The sequence below is a fragment of the Vulpes lagopus genome, unplaced genomic scaffold (genome assembly GCF_018345385.1).
Source record: "Vulpes lagopus strain Blue_001 unplaced genomic scaffold, ASM1834538v1 ctg45_2, whole genome shotgun sequence".
Classification (NCBI taxonomy): domain Eukaryota; kingdom Metazoa; phylum Chordata; class Mammalia; order Carnivora; family Canidae; genus Vulpes; species Vulpes lagopus.
The window spans coordinates 1,877-16,994 of record NW_024570838.1 but is presented as its reverse complement, the minus strand read 5'-3'; the positions used below and the strand labels follow the sequence as shown (position 1 = coordinate 16,994).

General features: G+C 34.6%; 1 long non-coding RNA gene across 1 annotated transcript in view; it reads right to left on the bottom strand.

Annotated features, from left to right (window-relative positions):
- LOC121483883 overlaps positions 1-14,739 on the bottom strand; it is a 44,249-nt gene extending 29,510 nt beyond the window's left edge. The window contains exon 1 of the long non-coding RNA XR_005985882.1: positions 14,679-14,739. This is a non-coding gene — a long non-coding RNA (uncharacterized LOC121483883). The remainder of the gene's footprint in view (positions 1-14,678) is intronic.
- Between the last annotated feature and the right edge of the window lie 379 nt (positions 14,740-15,118).

The window sequence follows — 15,118 nt, the reverse complement described above, 5'->3', positions numbered from 1 at the left end:
GATCATATGTTTTTGTCCTTTCTCTTGTTGATGTGATGTATCATATTGACTAATTTGCAAATATTGAACCAGTTTCATCCCAGGAATAAATCCCTCTAGATTGTGGTGAATGATTTTTTAATGTATTGTTGGATTTGGTTTGCTAATATTTTGTTGAGGATTTTTGCATCTATTTTCATCAGAGGTCCTGGCTAGTTCTCCCTGTTTATAGTGTCTTTATCTGGTTTTAGCATCAGGATAATTCTGGCCTCATAGAATGAATTTGGAAGCTTCCTCTTCTCTTCTATTTATTGGAATAGCTTGGGAAGAATAGATATTAACTCTTCTTTAAATATTTGGTAGAGTTTGCCTATGAAGCCATCTGGTTCTTAACTTTTATTGGGAATTTTTTGATTACTGATTCAATTTCATTGCTGGTAAGTGGTGTGTTCAAATTTTCTCTTTATTCCTGCTTCATTTTTGGAAGGTTGTATGTTTCTAAGAATTTATCCATTTCTTCTAGATTGTCCAATTTGTTGGCATTTAATTTTTCATAATATTCTCTTGTAATCCTTTGTATTTCTTGCTGTTGCTGTTGGTTGTCATTTCTCCTCTTTCCTTTCTGGCTTTATTTATTTGAGTTATCTCTCTCTCTCTCTCTCTCCCTCCCTCCCTCTCTCTTATTTTTTACTTATTTTATTTTTGAGGAGTTTTGCTAAAAGTTTATCAATTTTGCTGATCTTTTCAAAGAACCAGCTCCTGGTTTCATTGGTCTGTTCTATTGGTATTTTTTTTAGTTTCTATTTCACTCATTTCTGCTCTAATCTTTATTTTCTTTCTTCTACTGGTTTTGGGGTTTGTTTGATCTTTAAGGGTGAGGACTCCATTTCTTCTCTGGTTCTCCCTTGAGCCTACTGATTTTTAAAGTTCCAGGGTTTAAATCCCACTGATTGTAAGAATTCCTGAAATTTGGTCCCTCTGGTTTTCAAAGCCAAATGTTATGAGTATTCATCTTCTCCATGCAGGCTCCCTGTGTGCCTAGGATGCCTAATATAACAGTCTTTTCCTTTCCCCTCTCTGTGTATCCACAGTATCCCTCCCTCTCGTGTATTGTCTGTTGGCCTGTTTATCTCCTGACTGCTTCTCCACCCTTCCTGCCCTCTTCGATGTGGCCTCTTCTCTACATTTAGCTGTGGAGAGTTAGTTCTGCTAATCTTCAGGTCATTTTCTAGGTAGTTTGCACTCATGTGGCTGTAAACTATTTGTGTCTATGGGAGAAAGATTGCTTAGGACCCTCCTTTTCTACCATCTTCCCCAGAAGTCGTCATCAATATATTTTATTTTTATTTTTTTATCAATGTATTTTAAAGGAAAAGAACAGAGATGTTGAAATTCTACATGAAATACATGAATAATATTACAGATGAATACTCCTCATCCTTATATATACAGACATCTATATATATAGCAAAGCAACCACCTCCAAAGTTGCATTAGTCAAAGGAAACTTAGACAAGTATGTTTTGAGATATGTATTTATTCTAACACTTAAAATATGAATAAAAGTGAATTTCCTAGTCATGGAAAGCTTTATCTTTTCTAAATCATGGATATTTGGTAATTTATTTCACATCTTTTGCTTGGCTATTTTTTCTGACCTTCACAAGATTTTCATAATACCGATAAAGACCTCTCAAAATACTTCTATTTAATTCTCCAATTTTCAAAATTTATTTGACATTAGCTCTTCTAAAGAGATACAGGAACAAAAATTGTACAGATTTTGCTTGCCCCCTAGCTCTCCTTTGCCTTGAGAAGAATCTAGTTGGTGGAGTAAGAAATATCCTTATTTGTTTGAAGAGAACATTCATGAATACTATGGATTTATAATCTCATCACATCCAAACATGTATTTCCTGGAGAAAAACTGTTATAATAGTAAAAATTACTTAACAATTTATCGGTGATTATTATGGACAAGGCACTATTTTGAGTGTCTAGTTGAATTATTTTATTCAATTCTCATAACCCCCCTGTAAGGTACCCTTGTTATCTCTATTTTAAAGAAACAGAAATTGAAACCCAGAAGAATTAGGTGATTTTCTGGTAAACAAAGATGCCAGGGTTCAACTCCAACTGATTCTAGTGCCCATACTTTAACCCGTTATTCATCAGTACTTCACTGTGAGTAAATCAGCAACAATTAACCAGGTTCCCATTGCATGAAGAGGGAGAAGAAATGCTTGCTGAGTGTGTATAGTTGTCTTGGTTGGATATGTTAGCTAAATTATTTGATCTTGACCTGTATTAGTTTTGCTTATTTGTATCCAACAAAGGAGTTGGAAGGAAAGTAAATGTAAAGAATCCATCTGGTTTCCCTACAGTTTGGCCACTAATCATAAAGTTCCTTAAAATCAGATTTCTATATTTAAACTAATAGCTTTGTTTTACCATATAACTTTCAGGAAAATATTGATACTAATAGCTAATACTAATTACTCAATCTGTAGTGGGTAATGAGCTAAATTTGATGTTCACTAGCTTATTTAGCTGTACATCTGTGTTTACTGTGCAGGACTCCAAAGCCCAGCCATCTTCTCAAATATTATGCCAAAGTTTCCTAAGAATGAGGATTATATCTATAAGATCAACTGTTTCTCTTGTGTGTATGTGATAGGGGTGGAGGTTTGGTGTGCAAACCACTCTGTAATTAATGCATACCCAATCAGTTTGGTTAAACAATGTGATCACAATGACCAGCTCAGGAAACAGTTTTATTATTTCAATCAGCAATGGAATTAGATCTACTCAGCAATGACCTAATCAACTTCTTGGCAGTAAACTACATAATAGAGAAAAACTGTTGGCCATTTACTTAGAGCTGTATTGATAGGTATTATTTTAATAGAATATTACAAGCTATTTTAGAGGATGGACGCTGCTTTTTTGGTATCTAGAATGTATGTGTGCCAATATCTGAGAAATAACTCTGTGATTTTATAAATTTCATGTCCTATTTGCAAAAATATCAGTGTATTTTATAATGGCTTAGTCTAATCAACTCTCAATTTTGGTCCACTCAGCTGAGTTAGTTCCTGTACTTAATATTTGGTCAGCTACTGCTCTGTGTCTTCATTCGAGAAAGTGGCTTTGTTTCTGTTTTCCTACAAAGTTTTATTATACTTTGCATTTCCCCTATATCTTGGCCTTACAATCAGAATATCATGAATATCATTGAATTTTATATTTAGGCAGTGAAAAAATTCAGTGCATTAACAATCCATTCCTAAAATTACAACAAAATAGAATATAATATAACACTTCATTGCTGTTAAAACTAAAAATTTTGAATCTCAGCTGGTCATTTGTTACCGTAGCAGTTCTATATTGCATCCCTTTCTTTATACATGCAGATTTTTAATAGAGAAATGTTCATAGGATATTTAATCTCTGGTATATCAGAAACATTTCACATACTCAGAAAGAACCAGATCAGAAAGATAGCTCTTCATAGATCATTGAGATGGAGGATTCTCAAGAGGTTATTTAATCCACAGCCTTACAATTTAAACCTGAATAGAAAAATAATAGTATTCTAACTTTTCCTCAGCTTGTTCTTTAAAATCAGCAAGAACAGCATTATGTGCTAACACATAGTATAACCACCTCCTTTATATTCAGAATGCTCTTCAGAGTTCTCATAAATCTCTGTATTTAAATTCAGTATTCAAATGGATCTCAATGGAGACCTAAAATCTCATCTTCTACCAAATCCACACTGTCTAGCTAATACTCCTGAGACTGTTACTGCCTCTCTACAATGTAACTGCCATCTAACTCTTTTCCAGACTTCTCTCACATCTACTATCATTATAAATGAGCCCTGAGTAGTATTTCTCCCAGTACCCACTGTATTCCTGTAGCCCTAGACCTAGAAGATACTCCATCTTTGCTAAAATCAAGCCCAGTTCTATGTCATCTCCACCATAAAGACTTCCTTCAACATGCCATCCAAAAGTGGTGTGCTCTTTATGCTTCTGTCTGGTACTGTGCATCTCCTGTTTCTTATTCTGAATGTCAAATGTGTGTCATTTGCTGGACTAATGGAATTGGTCCATAGAAGGTGATGAGATATGCTGGACTTCCTAAAGATCTCTAATAGTTACACTTACTGTTGACATGGAAATAGAAGAGAGTCACATTTTTCTTTGATAAATTTCCTTTATTTTTTAGCTAGTCTTTTTCTGCTCATTTCTTAGTAGTTTCCATTTAATTTTTTATCCTACCTTTGAGATATTTTATTAAACTCTGTATTTCAGCAATACTGACTATAATTGTTGTTTCATGTGTGTGAAAGAGAGACTAAAAAGTCGTATAATCCTCACAATCCTAACAGTATTAGACTCAAATATTTTCAAATCAAAAACTAGACTTACATTCTCACTTACGTACTATGCAAATGAGTCAAAATTGCATAGCTCTTCACCTCTACAATAGAAAAGGAAGTAGCAAGACCTCATTACATAGGCAGAAAGTGGAATAAATGTAGTTCCTAAAAATGTCAGAATAAAATTTTATAATCTGATGATTTACAGTTCATTCTATGGTTTTAGTGTGTAAAGGATAAGCATATCTAGTGGAAACGGATGAATTGGGTCAAGTAAAATTGGAACGCATTAAAATTCCAGCCTGAACCTTTGAGGTATAGAGAAGCTTGGCCACCCAAGTGATATATTATATAGCCCATTATTTGCTTCTGAATTTCCTATTTTTCATCTGACCAAGAAAATGGAAGGCTCAAGAATCCTTCCCTGAAACGATTCACTTTGGATTCCAGTTAAGGAGAGATTAAAAATCACGGAGTAATATTTGCCTATGTGAGGTTTCAAACAAATCCTTAATGCAAAGAATTTTGCATAACTCAGATTCTTGCATTATTTTCAAACTCACTTTGTCATATGATGCCTAAAATCTAAAGGCATGTTTCTATTCAAGATTATTATTTTGTCATTAAAACAAAGGCACCAAAACAAGCTTGCATTTACTACCCATTCAAAGCAGGAAATCTACATGCTTCTCACTTGTTTGGAACAACTTGTTTCAAAAGATGCAGTATATTTATATGCATAAGGCACTATCCCCCTAATTATAATTTCCTTTTGCCTATTTAAGAAAAACACAACAGATGTATTTCTACCAACTCTTGGACTGTCACATGGCAAAAGAACAATTGAATAAATGCTTTAAATAAATGTTCAAGCACTTCAACATGAATAATTTTTCAGCATATCCTTGTTGCCATATTATAGCATTTAACCCTAATGCTATCTTTGTTGAGAATGCAGATGATGAACAAGATGGTTTGCATTCTACTCAGATCACTTTCCTCTGTGATCAGTAAGCATCAGAAACAGAATCTACAGATAGCAGAGCAATTGCATTTTAAATGTCACATAGCTGCCTTTATTATTCCAGCTGGCTTGTGGAAAGAAAGGTCCCTCTGTTAATGAGACTAACACTGTCAGCCCCATTATAATAGATTTAAGCAAATAAATAACATGTTTGCCATTTCTTCTCTTGTTTTTCAAGCACTATTTTTGTCACTGATCTCATTGCTACAGACATTTGAGTGGAATAACTATAATTGTTGCATAGCTTAGGAAATGAAAAGTACACATGGAGTCTGTATTTATTTTAGACAATTCAGCATATTAATCCAAATTGTCCCCAAACCCTATGCTCCTCATGGTTCTTGCTCACATTTGCCATCAACGCCAATATGACAAAAAGATACAATGGGTGAGGTTTAGTGGTTCACTAATGCGTGGCGGTACCTATTGCACACTTGACAAGAGAGGAATAATAACCATATAGCTTCAAAAGGAACAAAGTCGACTGCAAGTTAAAGAATGGAATGATACAAGAGCTTTCTAAATTACTGCCAAAAATTGATTTGAAAATAAAATCCACCAATCTTTGGTCTTACGTGATTCAGAGAAATTGAAAATCCACCTGAAAAAAAATTCCATCTGTATTGAGAAGACATAAATATTATTTTATGAAAAAGTCATGCTTTTCTAATTAACCACAATAAGCTAGCATCTTTAGAAAACACTGACTCTTGTTAAAAGGGTAAACCGTACCATATAATCGATAGTGTCTTACTCCTTTCCAATTTAGCAATTCTCTTATAGGCACTACATGAGGCACAGCATGGTTCTTTAAGGCACTGAGCTTTTTACCATCTACAGACTCTCTCTGGGTTACCTAATGAAAATGAACAGCATAGCATATCTTTAAATACCACCTTAGACTCATGATGGCCAAATCTAGAGTTCTTGTCTTATCTGTCCCTGTAACTCCAAATGCAGATATCCAACTGCTTAGTTGTCCTTTCTGACTGTTTAAAAGACATCTCAAATAGAACTCTCTGTACAGTTTACCCAAACTTTTCTTATCATTCCCATTCAGTAACTAACTATTCACTCACTCCAGGCAAAAATCTCACAATAGTTGTATACTTGTCTTTTCCTCTCCTCAGACCCTCCTAACACACACAACCACATCCTTCAAACACACCTGTTGGTTCTGTCTCCATCCTACCCCCTTTATCTTCTCTTATCTGTATTATTAACACTGTGGTGCCAACTATAGCCTTTTTTAAAGAACTTGGACTCCTTCCTTAGCTTCCTATCTGGTCCTACCTACTCTTTTCTCCACCTTCCCCCCAGCTCTTTGCCTTTCTTTCTAGAATCAAGAGTTTCTGAGTATCATTTTATAATGAACAATCTCAGAATTTCCTAAAATACCTTTAAAGAACCTTTAAACAGAAAAAGAGAATAGTGGAAATCTCATAATCACATTTTTTCTTTATCCTGCAGATTATGCAAGTTCTGAGAATAAAAAAAGTGCCTCACGTACTCATCGATTTAAATGCATTTAGGGAACACACCATAGGTTTCTTGATGTGCAGTTGAATGAATCTGGAAACCATTCTATGAAACATAATCTCTAGCAGAAACTCTTAATTCTCATTCTTTTTAAGTCTGTTGTGTCATAGTGATTAGGTATTTAATTATAACATTTATATTGCTAAATTACATATCATTTTATTTTGGTTTAATGAAGCTATAAGCCCTAAATCATTCTAAATATTGAAGGACTTCCAGAGTTATACATCTAGTTAAGACTGAGGAAAACAGTGTCTTCTCAATTATCTTTTTTGTTCAATAATTTAGGAATAATACCACTCATAATTACCCAATGTTAAAAAGGAAATTATGTTTTTTTCATCTACCTGGGATCGGGCAACTGTCAAATAGCTTTACAAAGAGAAAATAAATAGCCAGAGGAGGTAATTTTGTATTACAAATATAACAAAATTCTTTCTAAATATGTTAGCTATCTTATTTGGCTTTTGTGGTGATGGTTGTTTTGATGTATTTGTTATGGAACTTTTTTGGGAAAAGGAAGGAGACCCAGAAATAGTGATATCTGTGCATATTACAAAGCTGAGAAGTAAAAACACTACTCAAGAAGCAACTTTAGTATGTTTATCTTAGTGTATTTTCTTTTAAACTTCAGTAACGAACCTCTAAAATTGTTATAGTATACACAGATAATAATCAGTGGGGTTTTTCACATTGCTTCTGGAAAAATTGCTTTGTGTTCCAGTTTTAATTAGTGTATTATTATCCATTGCTAATTTGAGGGGTTTAGTCTAGAATTAGCACACAGCTGCAGAGAATGCAAGCACATGAATTGCTGGATTAGCTGGAGTCCATACAAAGGGGAAGGAGTAAATGAGGGAGATGCAACAAATTGTATCCTCCAAATAGCTCCCAAAATTTACCAGCTGTTACCTATAATTTAAAAGTGAATCCTTGATGGTAAGGAAACTGTGTTTCTATATTTGGCTTGTTTTATAATATAATAATAAAATGTAGGATTACATTACCTTTCCCGATCATTGCGGGGGTGGGGGTGGGGGGACTTAAAACATTTAGAAAACTAAAGAGAATAATTTAATATACGTGATTATCTCCCACTCGAGTTTAATAAATATCACTTGTTTGCCATGTTTGCCATAGATTTTTCTAAAAGCAATCAAATTTCTCAGAATCAGTACTAGGCACCTTTGTAGTCCTCCTAACCCTCTCCCCCATTCTCTTCTTTCTCTGTCCCCATAAGTAACCAAAATTCTGGAGCTGGTATAGGCACTCTCCATCTGGGTTTCTATACTTCTGCCAGATGTTTGTAAATTTACAACATATCCAGTATGTTTACATGTTTAAATGTCATATAAATGATAACATGCTATATATAGTATGCTGCGGCAATTTTTTTTTTTACTCAGTGTTAATTTTGTGTGGCTTTTCCATTGTGAAACATATATATGTTCATTTTAATGGCTGTGACAAAAGTCTTGTCCATGTTTCCTAGTGTGCATGTGCTGGAATAGAATCTTTTACAGTAGTTTCTCAAATGGGTGCAATGTTCATCCCAGGAGCATTTGGAAATACAGGGTAGCTTTCTATCACAAAATACCCATTTTTCTAAGACTTCCGTAACACAGTACCACACACTAGGTGACTTACATGGCAACTTATCAAAAAGTCATTATGTTGCTAGGACTTTTTGATAAGTCTTGATATCTCCTAGGGAAATTCTTATTGTTCTACAAAATGGCCTTAGTTTTCTTGACTTTTTAACTCTTCCACTTAAATTTTCAAATTAACTTACCATGTAAATAAAAAAGAAATATATAGGATTTTCCTTGAAAATGCTTTTAAACCTATAGATGAATTTTGGGAAAAATATATATCTTTAAATATTGTATTCCTGTCATGAGTATATCTCATTAATTCAGACTTTCAAAAAATTATTTCTTTTACTAATATAATTTTCCTTACAATTATGCATCTTTAATTAGATTTATTTATATTTATTGCTACTATAAATGGTATCTTGTCTTTGTTACATTATTAGGTTGGGTATTCATTCAGGGATGATTTTGATGTGCAAAATGTTTTGCAATATTGGTCTTAGATTTCAGCAGAGTGAATTGCTGGATTCATTTTTAGTTCTAACAGTTCCTCTCTAGAGCTTCTTGAATTTTATATGTAAAGCAGTCATGTCAACCTTAAATGTTGTCTTATAAAATCTGATACTTTTTTTATATTTTTGCATAAACTAGGGACTTCATTAAAATGTCAAATAGTGTCAATTGACATATATGATTTTTGTCTATTTTTTAATGAGAATGATTTTCAAGTTTAACCGTTAAGTATGATGTCTGTTATAGATTTTTAATAGATAGTCTTTAATAATATGCTACTTATAGTTTATAAATATTTTATACAGATTAATCAGTTTTTATTTTTGTCAAAAAATTCTGGGCATATTGAAATTATCACTTCACCTCATTTAGTCACTTAATATGGTGAATTTCATGAATTTTACTTGAATTCCTAAGACAAATATTAATTGGTTAAACTGTATTATTTATTGCCTTTTATGCTATGACAGATTTACTTTTCTAATATTTTATTTACATGTATTTTCATTAGTGTAATGTATCTAATTTTCTGATACTGTTGTGTTCAGTTTTGATTTTGTATCAAAGGTATACTAGTTTCAGAAAATGATTTGATTAGTGCAGCAGAGACATTTACTGACCTCTCTCTCTAAATCTTTCTTAGTCTCTTTTATTCTTGATAAGAAATGTCTAATGATATTCTGGAATATTTCTTTTCAATTTTATCTAGGTGTGACCATGTAATAATTCTGGTAGGGCTGCCACATTACTGTGTGAAATGTTTCTCTTGGAATCATGTAACCTCAATAGTGAAGTCTTATCTGATGGCTCCGGGTCTAGGCAGGGAGATCCAAACAGAAGTGTTGCATGAGATTTTCAGGAATTTTTTTTTTAAAAGAAAAGGTATGCACTCTTATCATTTTACTTTTCTTCTATCTGGCATATGAGACATGATCATTAGAGCTCTGTCAGCCATATTGAATAATAGCATGACCTTGAAAATGGAAACCTGCATACTGAGGATGGTGGTGGAGAAAGATTAGAATGTGGTTTCTTGAAGATGCTACAAAGTTTTCCTTGCATATCAGCCATAAAAAGTGTGTGTGTGCCTGATAAAGTTCTATCCTCTTAAAGCTCCAGTTATTTTAAAGTTTTCAGTCATATACATCTGAACCTAATGCTTATTAGTAATGGTAGTATTTTTATTCCTTTTATTCTGGCCCCTGAGATAATTTAAGAACTGTATGTCCCTTAATGGTTTGTTAACAATATCATGTAAATCCTCTGAGCTTAAGTGGTTTGTCTCACTAACTTCTCCTTCTGAATTTCCTTCTCAGGAAAAGATGCTCACAGTAACAATGGAGTGGCTGTTCATTCAAAATATATGAAGTAGATCTGCATGGTCTAAGAGGTAGGGTAGACTGTGGCACTCAAGGAAGTATACAACTAATATGTTCCTTCAAAAGAAACTGCCAGTGAAAACATAGTTGACTGACAGCCTTCAGATGCCACATTTGGATCCATTTAAACCAAACTACTACCAGCCAAGGGTGGAACACAATGAGAGTGCTAGAGACAAGTTATTTCTGCTCAGCATGGAATTATGCTGTCAGCCTTTTGTCAAGGACTCCCTTTTGACATGGTTGAGTGGTTGAGACTTGTTCAGAATATTACTGTTGTCAGAATCTCTTTCTACTTAATCCTTCTTCCTCCTCTCTCCCTTTTCACAGGAGACAGACCAGTATCATATACTGAAGGCATTCCATGCTTATTCCTCTTTTCCCTCCTTCATTCTTTCATAAGATTTCCCCAAAAAACTTCTTACATGCTTAATTTTGTTTAGGTATAAACTTCTCAGAGAGTCTACTAGCACAAAGACACAGCATTAAAAATGCAAAAGGCAGGCTCTGCCAACGAAGCAAAGAAATAATCCACTTAGAAGATCATCTAGATAATTAGTAATAAAGCCGTAAGGTCTTGAAGCATAGAGTAAAAATAGAATTGTAAAGAGACTGAGAAATTCAGAGCCATTGTAGTAGGACTGTAGTTCCTGTGTCTGCAGTTGGCCTCAAGCCCCTAGCCATGTTGTGCTCATCCTCCCCGATATGCATGATGTTATGGATGAAGTAGCTTAATGTGACATTCTGTATAATATCGAGAAGTCCCACCCTGGACAGAAATAGCCCTCCTCTACTACTTCTATCATACTTAGGCTGCTGGGACCAGTTCAGGAGATGCACCACCTTAGAACAAATCAACAGGAGAAACTGAAGGTGCAGCAGCTACAGGATGTCAACCAGTTATCTCTCCCCTTCCCCTGGCAACAAGTCCTCTTGCAAGGAAATTATCAGAGGCACAGATCCTTGAGTGCTACAGACTCTAAATTCCATTTTGTCTAATATTAGTACTGGCACACTTACGCCTACATAGATGTGCTATGGCTGATTTTATACGTGATGTTATAACTGCTCTTACCACCACTACTAATTATCTGGTTGTTGGGTTATTGATTATATAGCCTACTTCATTAGTGAATTGTTATTTGGTTATCATGTATGCCATTTTCCTTATTATTTCTTTTTGTCTTAACTTCTGTTTTATCTATTGTTAACTCATCTCCTGGAATTTTAATAAATGCAGCACCTATTCTGTTTCTCACCAGTAAATGTTAGACTTTTAAAAAATTTTCAAGTATGTAAAAGTAGATAGAAAATAAACATTCAAATAGAATTCTTATAATCAAGCATATTCAACCAGAATCTCATTAAATGGAAAAGTAACTCTCAGCAAATAATTTGCAAGTATAAAAGAAATTGGTTTGGGGGTGGTGAGGAAGAGGAATCATTATAATACAAAAACATCTATTACCTTCTCTTGTCGTTTAGAGAAAGCACGCAAAAAAGTATTCTAGTCCCTAGGTGTAGAAAGTGTAGGTACTAACAAGACATGTACTAATAGGAACTGCTGTCCATCTCCACCCAAACTGATACTGAAAGGAAAGAAAAGAGAGACTAAATGATACTCTAAATCTGGGAACTTTGAGATTCTCTCTTGGGGAGGCTGATGTCTATTTATGAACTGGTTTATATGTGTTGATTATGTGTATGGGGGCAGGGTGTGATAGAGTGAGCAGTGTGGGTAGAAGTCAACCAGAAGTAGAAGATTTGTCAGAGATGTACTTGCCTCTTTCCCACATTGCCTTAGAACCGTCTTTGGCCATCTTATTTCCATGTAAATCAGGCTAGTCCTGTCTGCATTAGAGGGACACCAATAGGATAGCACAAAACTCCTACTAGGTAAAGAGCTGATGGAAAGAAATGATACAGATTCACCACCTTCAGCTCTCTCCAAAATTCCGAATCTTTTCATTTACACTGAATACATTACATATAGAGTTTTTAAATTATGCCAGTCCTTTTGAGTCTATTTCCATTGTCTGTCATTTTTCTCAGTCTTCATTCAAGGTGAATTATCTCTTTATGAGTATAGTTACTTTTTACTGAATATCAGACATTGCATATGAACAGTTATATTTAAACATTTATTTCTCAAAAAATATTGGCAAATTAAACCTGGCAATATGGGGAAAAATAATACATCATAACCAAGAGGGACTTATCCCAAATACAGAATTGGTTCAACATTAAAAAATAATCAGTTTTATCATATCAATTGACAGAAGAAGAAAAAAACTATATGATATCATGAGATGCACAAAAAGTATTTTGTACTTTTTAAAAATTTAACTTTCATTATTTTTTTAAAGTTTCCCAGGCACCTAGAAATTGAAAGGAATTTCCTCAACCCAGATAAAGGATATTGATTAAACAAACAAAACTGAAGAACGTGCAGATAACATCATACTTAATGATACAAGACTGAAATATTTTCTCTTAAGATTGGTAGATTGGTAACAGAGCATGAATATTTACTCTCATCATTTCTGTTCACTGGAGGTTCTAGCTAGCACAATAAGTAAGAAAAAGAAGTAAAAGTCATCAAGATTGAAAAGGAAGAAATAGAACAGTCTTTATTCACAAATAACATGATGGCCTGCCTTAACAAGTCACAAAGACTCTGTAAAACAGCTACTGGAAGTAATGGGTGAATTCAGCAAGATCACTGGGGACAAAGCCAATGTACAAAATCATTTTTCGCTATACTAGCAATGAAAAATTAGAAACTGAATTTAAATAAAATAGTGCCTTTTACAATACAGTAAAATATGAATACTTAGTGGTAAACCTAACAACATGTGTGTAAGATTTGTATGTTGAGAACTCCAAAACAATGTTCATATATTAGAGAAGTCAAAATTGGTAGAATGTTAATTCTCCTCAAAAATGTTCCTCAGATTTTGTGGAATCCCAATTATCACAATACCAAGAGACTTTTTGCATGTGTGAAAATCAAAAAGCTGATTATGAAACTTACACAGAAAAAACAAAGAAGTTAGAATAGCTCCCCCCAAAATGGGGGAAAAATTGGAAGACTGAAGTACCTAATTGTAAGACCTATACACTCAAGACAGTAGAGGGAAAGAGAAGGGACAGACATACAGATCACTGAAATAGAGTAAGCAGCCTATATATATGGTCACACACATATAGTCAGTTGATTTTCAACAAAGGTTTCAAGGCAATTCAATGAAGAAATGAATATTTTCAATAAATGTAGTTGGAACAATTGAGATGTTTGCAAACAAATGGAAATCTTAGTGACCTTGGGTTAGATGAAGATGTTTTAGGTCACAAAAAAGCAGAAACCATACAAAAAGAAAAGTGATACACCGGACCTAATTAAAATTAACTATTTCTACTCTTTGAAAAATGTTGAAGAGACAAGCCATGGAAGAATATAAAATAATTGCAAAATATATATCTGATAAAGGACTTGTATCTAGAATATGTGAAGAATTCTCACAACTCAACAGGAAAATACCCTTTAAAATGTGGATAAAAGATTTGAACACCAAAGAAAGTAAAGTGATGAAAATAAGCTTGTAAAAAGAAATTCAACATCATTAGTCATGAAGAAGTCAAAAATTAAAAACAGAAAGAAAAACCAATGTACATTTAGATTTGCTAATTCTTTAATTTTTTTTTTTTTTTTTTTTTTTTTTTTTTTATGATAGTCACAGAGAGAGAGAGAGAGAGAGGCAGAGACACAGGCGGAGGGAGAAGCAGGCTCCATGCACCGGGAGCCTGATGTGGGATTCGATCCCGGGTCTCCAGGATCGCGCCCTGGGCCAAAGGCAGGCGCCAAACCGCTGCGCCACCCAGGGATCCCTGCTAATTCTTTAAATTAAAAAACAAACAAACTTGACCACACCAAGTGCAGTGACTACATAAAGCAACTGGAATTCTCATACATTGTAGGAAGGAATGCGGAATGGTTATAATCATTTGGGGAAATTATAATGAGTAGCTTCTTTAAAAATTAAATATATAGGGGTGCTTGGGTGGCTCAGTCTGGTTAAGCTTCTGCCTTTGGCTCAGGTCATGATTTCAGGGTCCTGGGATCTAGTCCCACATGGGCCTCCTTGCTGGGTGGTGAGCCAGCTCCTCCCTCTCCTTCTGCTGCTTCCCCCCTCACTCTTGCTCTCTCTCAAATAAATAAATAAATAAAATCTTTTTAAAAAAGTAAATATATATATACTTACTATATGCAAATCCACGTTTAGAAATTTATCCAAGAAAAAGTATACATCCACACAATAACCTGTAAATAAATAAATGTGTAAATATAAATTTGAGATATTTATAAATAGGGAGGCGGAGGCAAGATGGTAGAGGAGTAGGAGTCCTCAACTCACAGGGTCCCCCAACTTCCCTAGATAACTTTCAAAACCTCCTGAACACCCAGGAATTCGCCCTGAGATTTAAAGAGAGAACAGACGGGACTCTACAGAGAGAAAAGCTTTAGCTTCAAACAGGGTAAGAAAGCGGAAAAAAAAGTAAATAAATAAGAATAAAGTCAGGGTGGGCACCCCCCACACCCGCCCCAGGAGCCGGGAAGCCCCACCCGAGAAGCGGGACCTCGGACCCGGCGGACAAGTGCGGGGCGGGGAGGCCGGAGGGGCCGCAGGAGGGCGGGGAAGCC